Raw genomic sequence first — 17,358 nt, 5'->3', positions numbered from 1 at the left:
TTATGATTAACATTAAAATAAAGAATTCAGTGGTTAGAACTGAATAAGTCTTCAAATATTTTTATGGCTTTAATGTAGTTTTTATTTATACTACTAGTAACTTACTGAGTGGATATAACACAGTTATCAATACAGGGACAAGAAGAAGTAAGCTAGCTTTTGTTCCTCCAAAGTTGTAATCTATTTTTTAATTTTATTATACAGGCATTGTTGATTTCATTGACATGGCTAGATAAAAGACTAGTATCTTTGACCTTAGCTAGTAGTTTTTTAAGAAAAAAGTAAATATAGACCTCCAGAAAAATTTCTCCTTTAAAAATCTATTTTTTTATTTGTTTGTTTATTTATTTTTTAAAGATTGGCACCTGAGCTAACAACTGTTGCCAATCTTAACCTTTTTTCTTTTTCGGCTTTTATCTCCCCAAACTCCCCATGTACGTAGTTGTATATCTTAGTTGCAGGTCCTTCTAGTTGTGGGATGTGGGACGCCGCCTCAACATGGCCTGATGGGTGGTGCCATGTCCGTGCCCAGGATCCAAACCCTGGGCCGCCGCAGCAGAGCGCACGAACTTAACCACTCAGCCAAGGAGCCAGCCCCTAAAAATCTATTTTAAAAATTGCCCTTCTCAGCTACATGTCTACCCTGATAAAGCATCATTCTGTGGAATGAGAAACCAAAGTCTTTACATGGCATTTTATCTCTGGTTCCTCTAGATGAAACAGACAGCCTAACCAATGTTCATTGATGGAAAATGAGGTTGCACAGAAAGATACACCATTCTGTCCTCTTTCAGAGACAGAATTTAGATGTTCTTAAGTAGGAAAGAAATCATAATCACATTTAACAAGAAAAATGGAGGCCAAATATTGTAACCACCCCTTTTTTGGTGCTTTGGAAGAGGTGTTCATTTTCCCTTTGCTGTGCAGAAAGTGCTGAGTGCAAACGAGAGGAGAAATCAGTTCAAGACTGAGTCAGAGAGACAAGTTTAACTTGTGCTTTCATTGACATTTCATCCAGAAAAATTGTCATTTGCAATTATTTTGTCTGGCCCACTTCTCCACTATGAAAAAGCATTTTTTAAACATGGTTTTCAAATCTCAAGAAAAGAGAATTTCTGACTCTACAGACTAGCCTAATACTGGAAGAAAAACCTGAGTTTTATATCGAATTGTGAATTAAGATCTCTTTAGTGTAACGTGTATATTATACATAATATATACACGCACACATACACATCTTAAATTCTAATAAAATCATCCTCAAAAAATGAGTGAAATTAGAGACATTTGACTTAGTGCTTTGGAATGACTTCAGTCAAATGGACAATATCTCACAGAAAGAACAGGGACTGAGAAGAAGATAACAAAGCATATTACCAATTGTTCTTTCCTCCTCTCTGGCAGGGCTGTGAAATTTCATGCTGACGTGTTGAATTAAAGTCTGTCCTGTATATCTTGCTTCTGATAACTGGTGCTCAGAACCAAAACACTCAAAGCAGATGGTGTTCAAATTGTTCACAATACATAATAAAGATATTCAAACCTCTTGTATATTATGTCCTTTTATTTTAACATGCATATTGTAATAGACATTTTCAATGGTAATGTAACGAAGTGCCAGTCTCATAGCTCAAAATTTTAAGTTGTTTTCTTCATCTTGACAAAGCCAAAATGATGTATAAACAAATATATTTACATAAAAATTTTCTTTTCTTTCAAAGAATATATGAAACAAAATAAAAGTGTGTTTCCTTCTAGGTAGACACTCATCTACAAACTTTCTTTTTCTCTTCCACTCCTTATTGCTTTCCCAATAGTTTTTTCCATGACTATTAAAGATCTTTAATTTGAAATTTAAGATTTAGTTAATATATTGTGATAAAGAGAGCAATATTGGAAATCATAATTTATATAAAGAACTATTAAATGATTTAGGAGAATATTTCCATGTTTAATTGAAAATGATTTGTACTGGGGCCGGCCCCATGGTGCAGTAGTTAAGTTCACACATTCTGCTCTGGCTGCCCAGGGTTCATCGGTTTGGATCCTTGCTTGGCAAGCCATGCTGTGGGAGGCGTCCCACATATAAAGTAGAGGAAGATGGGCATGGATGTTAGCTCAGGGCCAGTCTTCCTTAGCAAAAAGAGGAGGATTAGCAGCAGATGTTAGCTCAGGGCTAATCTTCCTCCAAAAATGATTTGTGCTTGTGGAATAAGAATAGTACTTCCTTCTTGTACAGTAATAAGATCCTCTCAGCTTCACCTGTCTACAGAGATCTTTGCTGCATAGTCCCCCAGTCACCATTGAGGCCACTGACCTTCCAAGTTTTTCTCCCAACTTCAGAGGGTCACAGTCCATGGTGGGTTGCCTCCTGCCTCTGCTCCATGTGTCCCCTCTCACCATCAACCCCAAAGATGTCTGGTGCTGGTAAGCTGTGAGATATCAGAGGATCCACTTAGAATCTACACATGAGCAGCCCAGAAGTGCTGGGAGGTTAACAGACAATAGGGTATAACATTACAAGTGGTACACTGGACTAACAGGTAAATACTTTCCCCTTGTCTCCCAACGGAGAATCCGGGGATGGCACAGTACACAAGCCTCTTAGAAGATGGTCCTGGGAGACTGAGCACTCTGGTGTGTCTGATGGCAAATGGTAGCCAGATCAGAAACAAACCTTGTTATTCACTTGCCCTCCTTCCCTGCCTCGGTCTCTTTCTCCTTCAACACCCTTCTCTGGGATTTCTTTCCCTAATGAAGTGTTAGAACATATGATTTGCTGGAGGTCTACTTTCTGTGAGTCCCATGCTGAGGAATTATATGAATTAAGATCTATTGCTTAAACACCCCCCTATAAAAAAGCCTCACAGTCCACATTATCAGAAAGAGCACTCCATTCTGATCACTCTCTACCCTCTTGACGTCCCCATCACCTGATACATTACATGATTCTGTATTATTATTATCGCCTGTCTCCTCCCACCAGAATATAAACATTGGAGACTCACTCTTTTGTTTATTATGTGTCCCCAGCAGCTAAAATACGTTTGGCAGTCAATAATATGTGAGTTTTGCTCAAAAGTCACCTCTATAAGTCCTACCCAGACCACTCCATTTAAAATTGCAATCCTCGCTCAGCCCCTGCACCCAATCCCCTTGGTTGTTTCTATTTTTCCACAGTACATACCTTCTAAGTTACTATATGATTTACTTTTTTATGTTTTTAATTCGTTGCAACCATCCCTCACTAGCATGCAAGCTTTGTAAAGTCCGGGTTGCTTTGTTTTTTTTTTTCATCTTTGTTTACTCATATATCTGTGCATCCCAAGTGCCTAAAACAGTGCCTGGAACATAGTAGGCCTCCTATTGAATGCATGAGGAGTGCTCAGCCTCAGACGTATGAAAATAGGTTATTGGCCATAATCTCCACTCAATCAGAGAATCTGTGAGTTTTGTTCATGTGAATTGATTTGCCAGGATCAGACTCACATACAGACGGGTCAACTGAACCTAAGAAAACCAGAACTGACTCAGAAGATGCTAGAAAAATACAGCAAATATAACCACCACCCCTCTCCAAGCTACCCTTCAATAATTTTCTTTGTATTTTTTCTTCTTCCCACATCTCACTTACATGTAGTTCTGGTGGTTCAGCCCCCTCCATAAAATTGCCGTAGACGGGATATAAAACTGAGACTTAATGAATATTTTCCTCATCTAAGAAGAGGCTCCAAAATAGTCTAAGCTACTCTCTTCTTTTTCCTTGACATGTAAGTTGGAAGAGATATTTTTTAATGGCAGTAAAAGCAACAATTTCAACTCATGGGATCCAGAAGTCTCCTTCCAAACATTTTGATTATATCAGGCGTGGTATAGAGTATAACCAAAGAACTTCCTGACCATTGCTTTTCCAATAATCTACTTCTTTATCCTTCATCTACTGGCTCCTGTTAGTTTCTGTTCTACCGCCAGTCACACTCTTGAACTTCAGATACTACTTTGTTACTTCTTTCTCCATTTGTACCAAGATCCTGTGAGGCTCTGATTTTAATCTGGGGCTCTGCTTGTTCCACTAACCCAAGCAGATGGCAAGTAGAAGTGCCAGAACATTAACTCAACTACGGGCAGGAGCCCTGCAGCTCCAAACTTTGTCACCTCGAATGCTTCACTCTCCATATATGTAAATAGCTCCACTAAGGTCAACTTCCCCTTTGAGTTCTTCTATGATCAATCTTTGGTCCTTAAGCACTGACAAAGCCAACTTCATTGGAAACCTCTGAGTTTTTAAGCTCTAGTGCATCTATGAAATTACGATTTTATATTTTGAGTTCTTGTATAGTTTTCTACATTATCATAATGTTTGCTACAGCAGCTCCCTGTTTTGAAATACCTTCTTCCTACCACAAGGGGCCAACAATATGACCTTGGTGTTCAGTTTAGATTGGTTTACACTTTCTATCACTTTAATTCAGTTCTTTGGCTCTCAAAAGCAGGACCCAGAATTTCATCTTATTAACCTCCCACCCCCAATACAGAACGAATGTTCTATATGCGTTATGAATATCTGTATACAGCATTGAAAGCTTTTCTTTCTAAGCATGATTTTAAAACATTAAACATTTCTCATATAATTTCAAATAATAGGGGATTTCATTTACACTTGTTTCCAGATTAAATATCTATTGATAACCAGAAAAGGGGAGTGTTACTAATGATATCTTCGCTGAGGAATGTGATAAAACTTTGGATGAGGAACTATCACCTCCTATGTTAACAGCAAAATCAGAAAGAGCCCATGATGGGGGAGTAGTTGCCTGAGTTAACCAAGGTGCAAGAATTCACCTCCAGAAGGGGTTAGGTAAACACAACGTAGACAGCTCAATGGGGTCAAGATAAAGTTTGAAGGGAGGCAATTTAGAAGTGTCTTATTGGTTCTGCTCTGGGAGATAAGGAAGGACTTTGTCAACAGTTGTGATGCTTTGGTACCAAGAACACCTGTTGGCTAAGTGGAATTTTATACCACCGGAGTAAGGAAAAGGAGTCAGAAAAATGCACAATTTTCAAGAACACTATTTTGACTTGGGATTGTTTGGGGAAACTTAGGTATATTGCTACATGCATTTATACCACTTCTGCCCTTTTAAATTTTACATTTGTTAATTCATCTTGAAAACCAAAAGTTGTATTTCACAAATCTATTTAAAAGAAGACGAGAACACATCCAACATTCTTAGAATTCTCAAGCGGCAATCGAGAAACTGTACAGGAGTCAGAGTGGACCGAATCAAAAACCAAGTCGTATGTATTTAAATTAGTCAGACGTATTTACATTTATTGGGAGAATTCAGAAACCAATAATCTCTGAATTTTAAATTAGGAAGCAAAATCTGATTTTGAGAAGGAAAAATCTAAAGCCCACTGAAATTGCCTCTATTGAAGACCACGGAAAATGTATTGTCATTGTTCTTTTCTTTTTTTTTTTTGAGGAAGATTAGCCCTGAGCTAACATCTCCTGCCAATCCTCCTCTTTTTGCTGAGGAAGACTGGCCCTGAGCTAAAATCTGTGCCCATCTTCCTCCACTTTATTTGTGGGATGCCTGCCATAGCATGACTTGCCAAGCCATGCCAGGTCTGCACCCGGGATCTGAACCGGCGAACCCTGGGCAGCCAAAGCAGAACCTGCGAACTTAACTGCTGCACCACCGGGTCGGCCCCTGTATTGTCCTTGTTCTTGATGATTGATTTCATCATCCTATAGATGAGCAAAGTTGAGCAAACCTCAATACTGAAAGCAGAAGAGAGACAGGATCAAAATCTGTCACAGACAAATGTTCTTGTTTGCACAGATATGATCTGCAACATTCAACCAAATTTATTACTACCAGGATTGTGGCAGTACTTTGATTTTTATATTATGCAATTATTCAGGAAAGGCACTATCAGGCTAAGGCATTTATAGGAACCCCACCATAAATATTAAAATAATCTAAAAGCAGAATATCTTTAAAATGGCATGGTTGAGCGTTTACTATGTTAGAGGAACTGTACCAAATTCTTTGAATACTAAATTAATTAACAAAATTAATTATCAAGACAAATCTTTGGATATTATTATCCTCGTTTTATAGATGTTGAAAATGAAGCCTAAGAAACTTAAATAAATTGTCCAAAGTCATACAGGGGTAATGTGGTAGAGCTGGAAGTGTAGATGAGGTAGATACTTAAAAAGTCTGATTCCAAACTTTTTGCTCTTTACCACCATTCTGTGTGGCACTATTGACATTTGGGCCTGAAAGTTCTTTGTGGTGGGAGACTGTTCTGTGCATTGTAGAATGTTTAGCAGCCTCTCTGGTTTCTACCCTCCTGATGCAATTAGCATTGCCCCAGTTGTAACAACTAAAAGTGTGTCCAGATATTGCCAAATATCGCCTATGTGTGTGTCAGAGTTGGAAAGTAAGTAAGATTCCCCTCCCCTCCAACTTGAGAGTCACTGTGTAATGGCTACCTGCATAATAACATTAGTGGTGTCAGCAGTACAATTTGTTATAGATTATAGAATTCATGTGTTGAGTTGTCAATCCAGACTGACTCAATGATAAACAAAGACTATACCTCACTAGCACAAAAAAAGGGAAAAAAAATAGTAATGTGACAAAAATCATGTTTTCATCATGAAGAAAATCTATGAAACTATATCTCAAATCAGACAAAAGCTTGTTGAGCTGACTGTCTTTTTGGTACTTAGTCTTATCTCAATAAGATGTCCTTTAAGTGCTCTTTTCTAAATACTTGTAAAGGACTAGAGTTTTCCTACAGCTCTGAACAAAAGCACAACTTCTCTGTTTTCTTCTAAACCCTGTAAATACAGGCAAATCCTTAGTTGGAAGGCCAGGTAAGGGAGGATTATTGAATGAGCAGTAGTCATCCTTTTCAGACGAGATCTCCAGCCAGCTGACCTAATTCTACCGCGGTAATTTTCTGTGTGTGGGTCCCAAGGTCCTCAGCTAGTCCTCTTTATTGTATTTATCTTTTAAGTCTATAGTTTTGTGGCTGGAAAACATCATTTTGCATGAATAAAAGTCAAGAAAATTTTGATTGTCATTTCAAGCAAAGTAGTACAAACCAGGCCAATCATTTTGATTTTTTTAAAATGTGAATTTTCTTTTCCTTGTATTTTGTGGGCCTGTGCAGAAGAAAATAGGGCAAATGATATTTTGAATATTTCAATATGCTAAAGAGATATAAAAAGTCAGATGTTCCAGAATCATTTATGTTATAAAATCAGTTTATACTTATAGAGATTTTCTGTTAACTCTTCAAAGTCATTCTTCAAAAATGTTGAAGAGTATCTCAGTAGGTCTTTATAATAGAGAAAAATGGTGAAATTTATTTCTTTAAAAAATAAATTTAAAAATGTCAACGCATGTCTATTTTAGGGACTATAAAACTACTAGCTCAACAAACATTTATTGAGCTCATGTGATTTTCAAGGAACTTAGCTAAATAATGTGAAGAGCTACTATGAAAAATAGGACCCAGTGTCAATGTTCAAGGGACTTATAACGAGACAGGAGTATAAGGCGCATATAAAACTGACTATAATACAAGTTTGTGTAAGATAAGTGCCCCGAGATATGCTCAAACGAAGCGCAGTGGGCTTTAACGTCTGTCTGAAGAGGTTGTGTTGAATTGAAGGGTCAGAAAGACTTTATGGATGAAGTGGTGTTTGAGATCAGACTTGGAAGGATTGCAACAAGTAAAGATGAGGTGGGAGGAAAATGCTAGCCTATGTGAGCAAATAAAAATGCAGTGAGAATACAGAGTTCACATTGTGTTTAAAAAGTAGTGAGTAGAATGTGTTGGCTAGTGATTCAGGTATACATTTAAAAAGTAGGAGAGGCCAACACTTCAAAGATAAATTAGACCATACGAGGAAGGCCAGATGGAGGGAAACTGGCTAGGCAGCAGTGAATCATTGCAGGTTCTTAACGAGTGGAATAATAAGTCATCAAACTTGCATTTAAGAAAAATTATTCTGGTAGCAGGGAGTGTCCTGGATGAATTAAATTGAGGAGAAAGTTGCAGAGAGACAAATTATCAGGTTTTCCTAGATTACCAGCAAGAGATAATGAACGGCGAACTTGCAACAACTGTGGTGAAATAAAGGAGAGAATCAATTCAAGAGACCGAGAAAGTAGAATCCAGGTCATTTGTCAATTTGATTGAATATACAGGAGGAAAAAAACTTTCTGACTGGAGAACCCCATTACCTTACGATTAATTCTTTCAATAAACAGGTATCGACTACATAATTTAAATTGTGCCTCCATTAGAAATCTCCCAGTTGAGGTAGACATATTGAGGAACATATTTTAAAATGGTTTCTTAACTACTAGTGCTTTGGCTATTTGGAGGCAGATTTTCTATATGTGTAAATTATAATATATATATATATATATACATGCATCTATTACACATATGCACATTATATATACACACATATATGTATATATTAAAGTATACAATTCATAATTTTAACCTCCACTATTATACTGTTGTCAAAAACTATTTGTATTTTAGTCATATTAGAAAAACTATGATGAAATTACCACTATACTATTGGAAGATCAAATGTTGAAAATATTAACTTATGATGGCAATTTTCATACTAATAATATTGGTAGTAATACAAAACATTTGTTGAGTATTTCCCGTGTGCCAAGAACTATGCTAAGGACATCACACAAAAGATGTCATGGAAACTTGACCACAAGTCTATGGAGGAGAGACTGTTACAATCCACACTTTATAATAGAGAGAAGTTTAAGTAAGCTGCTAAACTCATACTGGGGTAAGAGAGAGATCATAAGAAATTAGGCAGGTGAATAGAAAGCCTGCGCCCTTGATCTGACCACCAGGCTACCTTAAGCATCAGTCTTTAAGATGAAGAGAGGTAATCCAGAATCGACTCACAGGAGAGCTGCTAGATGAGTGAAGAAACTTGGCCTAGATTATATGCAGAACAATGAAAGGAAACAGGGAAGCTTTGTCTGGGAAAGAAAAGTCTTGGACAGTGCGACAGGGCACAATGTACATTTCTTAATAACTCTTCTAATTTGTTCTGTCTTGCTTCTAGAAATTAGACAGGTGGAGGAAACCAAAGAAAGGCAGATTTTGGTTCAATTTAAAACAGAGTTTTCTATCAAATAAAACTGTTCAGAGATGGGGTGGGCCCTATCAGAAGCAAAGAGTTCCTCATGCCTGAATACTAAATTTGAACAGCACTTAGTAGGGACAGTGCACAAAAGATTCAAGCCTCGTATTAGGGTTTCAACTAGATGACCTTTATAATTTGTTTAAACCCTAATTTTCCATGATCGTATAATTATCAGTTAAGCGAATGATCCCTCCACTAACTAGACAGAAATTTACGTATTACAGTCAATTAATTACTGTCGAAGTAATTGACAGGTAAATTTACCTTATGGGGTATTTTCAATGACATAGGATATAATTTGTGCAAAACATTTGGCACATTGCCTCACATATGCTAAGTATTGAATAAATATTGGCTGTTACTATGCTTTTTACTAGCTACTCTTATGTTATTTTGTGTAAGTTAATCTCTAAAGAGTTAGGACTCTAAGACATTTCCTGATTTTAAAATGTGTGATGCTATTTCCATAACAAATTGGTACTGCATACATGATTCAACCTTATTCACATGAATGCAAAGTTGAAATATGATCTCAAATAGGATCTTCGTAAATTTCAAATTAATGGTCTACGTATTTTAAAATTTATGAGTCCAATGTACAAATTAAACAAATTTCCTATCTTTATGAAGGAATAGAGACCATGCCAGTACTTAATATTAACCAGATAACCCCATGGAAAGTATTTCTTTGTCTCTTCCTTTGATTTAATGTTACTACTTATTAAATTTTATATTATTTTCCCCGCATTACAAGCCAAAGCACACATGTCCTGAAGGATTAAACTGTCTGGTCCATAGCGATATTTTGTGGTGATAGAGTGGCTTCGAGAACAATGTGTGCATTATTTCCAGCCATAAACAGATCAATCTGTGTGCTGTGATGGGAGAGACTGATATTTCCAGGTCTGTATTATCACACCATTAACTAGCTAATTCACTTCACTATCTAACATTGAAATTTGGATGACTTTCTCAATACCGTGAGATTACTGCTTCTGTGCACATTTCCTTCAACCACAGCTAAGGATAAACACAGTAGCCAGAAGTCACGATCACATGTGTTTCAGATACACAAATCATGTAGGAGGAGTCATAGAGCACTATTCCTTAGAGTTCAGCTTATACAAAATAACACGAGTAATCAATAAAAATTATATTAATAGCTAATACTTATTGAGCACTTACTATATATCAGACAATGTACTAAGTGCTTTATATAGATTATTTCATGTATTCCTGAAAATAGTCCTGTGAAGTAAATACTGTTTTATGCTGGGTAATTATGTAAGTTTCTGCCTAGTTACTGGGGGTATGGTATAAGTCACTTACTGATATTATATAATAGTGGAAAATTGGGGTTTAAACAAAACCTGAAAATTCCCAATGTGAGGGTTAACCCTTTTGAAGTTCAAAGTTGGTTAAATTTAATATTTGTTCAAAGTTAGTATTCAAGCGTGGGGAACTCATTGCCTCTGGTGGCACATGGTATAGTGTTATATTGGTAGTGACTTTTAAATTAATTATCTGGAGTGGGACGCAGTATTTAGCCAAAAAAAAAAGGAGAAATATATATATGGTATACATATATATTTGAAAAATAATTCTAATTATATGGACAAGGAATTAGATCTCTGTTTAGTTCTAGAAGAATAATTTAGAACTAATAAATGAATGTAGCTGTAAGGTTGATTCTTTAATGTCATAAAATATGATTGGTCCTAAATTCTAGTTAATTAATCTGTGGGGAAAAAAAATAAAGGAAGGGAGGGAGGAGTGACTTGGTAGGGTACTAAACTTCTGCAATAACCCAATTCATTTAGATGTCGGGGATCTATTTGCCTGACTGTTATGTAAGGTAGAAAATCTTGTGGGGTTGAGATAGAACTAAGAAATTTATAGCATCCTTTCGAAATTGAATATCTTAATAAGAGGTTTTTTTTCCAAGTGATTTTATTGAGATCATAATTGTTTATAACATTGAGTAGTTTCAGGTATACATTTTTATCTGTCAATTTACAAGTACACTTCATCGTGCTCACCCCTATTCTCTAACTTTTATCCATCACCATACATATGTGCCTGTTTACCCCTTTCGTCCACCCTCCAATCTCTTTCCCTCTGGTAACCACTAATCTGTTCTCTTTACCCGTGTATTTCTTATCTTCCACATATGAGTGAAATCATGCAGTATTTGTCGTTCTCTGTCTGGCTTGTTTCGCTTAACATCATACCCTCAAGATCCATTCATGTTGTTGCAAATGAGATGATTTTGTCTTTTTTATGGCTAAGTGGTATTCCATTGTGTATATATGCACCACACCTTCTTCATCTATTCATCTGTAGAAGGACACTTGGGTTGCTTCTACATCTTGGCTATTGTGGATAATGCTGTGATAAACATAGGGGTGCAGAAATCTCTTGGGAAACTTTCACAGTTTGCAGATGACATGATTCTATATATAAAAAACCCTAAAAAATCCCCCAGAAAACTATTAGAAATAATCAACAACTACAGCAAAGGAGTACAAAATCAATTTTAAAAAATCAGTTGCATTTCTATATGCTAATAATGAACTAACAGAAAGAGAAGTAAAAAATACAATACCATTTACAATTCCAACAAAAAGAATAAAATATCTAGGAATAAACTTAACCAAGGAGGTGAAAGACCTGTACATTGAAAACTATAAGACATTATTGAAAGAAATTGAAGAAGACATAAGAAATGGAAAGATATTCTGTATTCATGGGTCAGAAGAATGAACATAGTTAAAATGTCCATACTACCTAAAGCAATATACAGATTCAATGCAATCACAATTAGAATGCCAAGGACATTCTTCACAGAAGTAGAACAAAGAGTCCTAAAATTTGTATGGAACAACAAAAGAACGCGAATAGCCAAAGCAATCCTGAGAAAAAAGAACAAAGCTGGAGGCATCATAATCCCTGACTTAAAATGTGTTTTTGAATACTACTAAAAGCCTGGAGAAATTTTGTATTCAAACAAAGAAATGTTCTCCTCTCCCAAATGTCTAGATAATTCAAAGTAAAGCAAATTTTGCTAACAGTAAACACAACATTTAAAAAATATCTTGTTTAGTTTGCTTTGATGTAAGACATTGTAGACTTAAGTAAATTTCCAAACTACGTGATATACAGTCAAGATCACGTGCCACCTTTCTGCAATATCTTGGGATACGTGTAAGCACCACTATCACCATCAAGAACAACAAACAAGGTACTTGGCTTTTGGCCCAGTTATTTGTTTGTTTTTCCTGTGTTTCTGATGACTGTGTTTTCAGTTGAGTTAAGTTGCACATTGTTGAATTAATATTTTCTAAAGACAATTGATGATCAGGGCACAAAAGTTGACAGACAAGATTTCTAAGAATAGATGTTATCCAAGGTTGCATCAGAGAGAGGCCCTCTAATCAATCAGACTGGAGGAGCCACTTAAAATAGAGGTCTGGGCAAAGGACAGGGTTCATGTTCCAGACCAAATGCCAAATAATTGCTCCAGTGTCAGGTAAAAATGTTTAAATGGTCAAAGAGTCTCTACCATCTTGAAAAATTAACTATTTAAAAGCCCTATGATGAAAGTCTCAATATTTCATGAAATTCTACTAACCTTAAGATGAAATACAGCTGGACGCTAGCCTCAGGCATACATAACTTTATAGAGAAAATGCAGAGTGCCAGTAATATCTTTGCAATCTCATACACATTCCTATCCATATGCATATTTTGGAGCCTGCATAGGAGGAAAGTAATTTACCAAAGCCCTGGGGTCACCCCCAGGACACAATTTCCTCTTATTTGAGAGATTCTATATATAGATGAAAACTATGAGCCAAGTAAGGGGGAGAGGAGATTTTTTTATTGTCTTGATTTTCAAAAGTGTCAGAAATAAAGACTCAAACTTCAGGGAATAATTTCCTTGAAATAGTAAAATCAATGTTGGATCTTCCTTTATGAAGATGAACTCTATATTTTTCAGGTTTCAGTATCGAAAATTGTTATTTTTCCTTACAACAATCCCGCTAATAGCAGCAGAGGGGATTTGCTAAAAGTCAAAATTTATACTTGCATCTTGGAAAGCCAAGATAATAATAAGTTATGCAATACTGCCCAGATTGGACAGCCTGGTTTTTTTTTTTCTCTTTTTTGGTGGGGAAGATTGGCCCTGAGCTAACATCTGTTGACAATCTTCCTCTTTAATTTTTCTCCCTAAAACCCCGGTACATAGTTGTATATCATAGTTGCAAGTCCTTCTAATTCTTCTATGTGGAATGCTGCCACAGCATGGCTTGATGAGCAGTGTGTAGGTCCATGCCCAGGATCTGAACTGGTGAACCCCGGGGCCGCTGAAGCGGAGCGCATAAAGTTAACCAGTCAGTCATGAGGCCAGCCCCATGGACAGCCTTTTAAATAAAAACACCACCTGAAGGTCTGGAATTTATCTTGTAATTATTTTATATGTTTTTTTTATTGACTGGTAAATCTACATAAAATACTTTCATTTTTAATGGAAATTCTGTAAACTGATCATACAAGTATTGGAGGGAGAATTTAAAAAAATACATGAGGAATGATTTTTTTTTAATTGTAATTATCTTTCAGCTTTGGAAATAGAGATCTGTGTTTGTTTGGTATACAAAGTTTATATATATATATCAAGTAAAGAGAAGCTAGAATTCCAGTTCCAGGTGGGAAAGATATGTTAATGCATCCAACAGCTGAGAATTGCCAACGTTTTTCTGAGATCCTGACCTTACTGCACTTCCCCTTCTAGATAATGTGCATTATAAATTACTCTCTGCCCCCTGACACCTAAGTGCTCTCCTGCCACTAATTGTTTGACTAATGCTGCCCAGCGGAACTTTGTGAGATGAAAAAATGCTCAATAGCTGTGCTATCTAATTTATCAGGTCATGCCTCTTGTGGCTATAAGCCCTGGAAATATGCTTGGTGTGACTGAGGAACTCAATTTTCAATCTCACTTAGTTGAAGTTTTAATGTAAATAGTCATATGTGGCCATTGGCTACCATATTGTACAGCCCAAGTTGGGCCAACAGGGTTCCCCTTGTGAATACAAACATAGACATCAGAACTTAAGGATTTCTCCTGCAAAACTCTTCCCCTGGTGCAATCAAGGCTCCTTGGGAATTGGAGCCTTCATTCTCAGCAACCCAGGCAACCATCCACATCCCCACACAGCAAAAGGATCATGACTTGGAAGCAAGAAGTTCTGGCAGCAAGTACTCAAGATAATTGAAGGGGCACTGAGACTTTTGAGATAGAATTTTTCTTTTCTAGTACTATTATTTCAGCTGCATTGTGGGACAATAGGCAGTCACACTTGGTCTGCAAGCCTTAGAAATATTTCTAATATGTGATTCACAAGATTCAAAAGAACAAACAAAACACTTCCTTAGTATTTCAAGTTCTAAGTATATGTTTTGTAATCGCCTACTTATAATTTAGATTGATTTTTATTTAACATATATTTTTAGTGTGTTTATAATCTGCAAGGCTATGTGCTAGTTGTATGCACAAGTGAATGATACAGCGCCTGTCATCAAGGAATTTATAATCTATGCTGCACAGCAGTCAGAGCAAGGGTGTCAAGAGGCCAGTGGCTGGGAAAAGTAAGAGTCTGCTTGGGAATTTGAAGGAACAGTTTCACAAGAATGTTTGAGAGGCTAGTAGAAGAACAAGTATAGAATCTTGATGGCCTGGAGCCAAGACTAAATAGCACTGAGGTTTTCAGAGTAACACGTCTTATATATTACACCTGACTTTATTATAAAGTTCTAAAAATATATATGAAGGAAAAGTGAGATTATTTATGAGTGCTTCAAAAAATTGGGCATAAAGGAGATAGCCTGGTGGTGCCACAATTAAGTTTGCATACTCTGCTTCGGCGACCGAGGGCTTGCAAGTTTGGATCCCGGGTGCAGGCCTCTGCACTGCTCATCAAGCCATGCTGTGGTGGGTGCCCCACATATAAAATAGAGGAAGATGGGCACAGATGTTAGCTCAGGGCCTATCTTCCTCAGCAAAAAGAGGAGGGCTGGCAGCAGATGTTAGCTCAGGGCTCATTCCCCCCCGCCCTCCCCCAAAGAAAACTTGGATGTATGAATCCAAGTGCTAACATTGTTCTATCCTCTAAGTCACATATGGGACAGAGATTTTTTTGGCATTAACAGGTATAGGCTTAATGGCTAAATTCTAGTGTTATCCCTAACCAGACTCATTCAGGTAGGTGTCCTCAGAAAACCACGTGTGGAAGGTACCATATGGCCACCTATGACAGGAATAAGCTAAAAAATGGAGGAGTTGTCCTGGTTCATTGGAAGCAACTAGTTAAGTCTTTCTGGGTGAGAAAGCTAGATGGGGTTCACAGTTAAGCTATGGGAGCCCAGCAACAATATTAGCCCTATAATATCTATTATTTGTTGAGTTCTGCTCTAGTGCGGTGCTAAATATAAAGATATTCATAGTTTCAGTCAACCCTTGCAACAATTTTATGAGGCTTATCTCTATTACAATCATGTCTGTTTAAGCATTAATTAACTTTCCCTAATTAGCATGGGCAAGTGCTTACATATGAATGAGGTCTTTGGGCTCCAAAGCTCATACATTTAATGAAAATATTTCTCATACAGGGAAGGTATTAAGTTGAACTATATGAAATGTCAAACTGGTGTTGACCCCAAAATAATGTTACTTTCATACAGTTTAAACTAATAAAAGCAGTCTGTCAGGGCACTAAGTGATGCCTTGAAAGCTTATCTGTACTCTAAGATAATATATTATGGGTATCTCAGAGTTATCTAGTCTGTCTTACTTCCAGAATGGAATTTTCCTGGATGATAAAAATCTGAGGCTAGCTCAGTCAAGTTCACACCTGGGGATGAGAGATACTCTTAATTTAATCAAGAACTTTGGCATACTGGAAGGGTGTGGTTTCTTGGCTGAAATTGCAGTTCTGCTATTATCCTGTTTTCAGAGATTTATGCTGGTTGATTTACTTTTTATTCGTTTATTTTATTGTAATGTGAATGTACCCTAAATTACTTATCCACCATATTTTCAATTTAAACTTCTGATGTCTAGTTATGAAACAAAAATCTTTGACACACAAAAAAATATATTTTAGTTAATAGTAAGCAAACAAGAGATTTCTAGGGGAGAGATGGTGAGATCTAGTCTCTTCATTTTTTTACTAATATTTTTAATTTTTTTATTGCAGTAACACTGGATTATAATATTATATAACTTGCAGATGTACATTGTAATATACTTCAAATTCTGTGTAGATTATGTCATGTTCACCACCCAAAAACTAATTATAGTCCATCACCACACATGTGAGCCTAATCACCCCTTTTGCCCTACCCCTGCCCCCCTTCCCTTATGGTAACCTCAAATCCAATCTCTGTTGCTATGTGTTTGTTTGTCGTTGTTTTGATCTTCTACTTATGAGTGAGATCATATGGTATTTGACTTTCTCCCTCTGACTAATTTCACTCAGCATAATACCCTCAAGGTCCATCCATGTTGTCACAGATGGCCGGATTTCATTGCTTCTTATGGCTGAGTAGTATTCTATTATGTATATATACCACATCTTCTTTATCCATTCGTCCCTTGATAGGCACCTAGGTTGCTTCCAAGTCTTGGCTATTGTGAATAATGCTGCAATGAACATAGGGGTGCATGTATCTATATGCATTTATGTTTTCAAGTTCTTTGGATAAATACCCAGCAGTGGAACAGCTGGATCATATGGTAGATCTAGTCTTAGCTTTCTGAGGATACTCCATACTGCTTTTCATAGTGGCTGCACAAGTTTGCACTCCCACCAGCAACGTTTGAGGGTTCCCTTCTCTCCACATCCTCTCCAACACTTGTTGTTGCCTGTCTTGTTAATTATAGCCATTCTGACCAGAGTGAGATGATACCTCATTGTAGTTTTGATTTGCATTTCCCTGATAGCTAATGATGTTGAACAGCTTTTCATATGCCTGTTGGCCATCCGTACATCTTCTTTGGAGAAATCTCTGTTCAGATCTTTTGCCCAGTTTTTAATTGGGTTGTTGGTTTTTTTGTTGTTGAGATGTGTGAGTTCTTT

The sequence above is a fragment of the Equus asinus genome, chromosome 18 (genome assembly GCF_041296235.1).
Source record: "Equus asinus isolate D_3611 breed Donkey chromosome 18, EquAss-T2T_v2, whole genome shotgun sequence".
Lineage (NCBI taxonomy): Eukaryota > Metazoa > Chordata > Mammalia > Perissodactyla > Equidae > Equus > Equus asinus.
The sequence above is the reverse complement of the archived record's forward strand: the minus strand, read 5'-3'. Positions refer to the sequence as shown.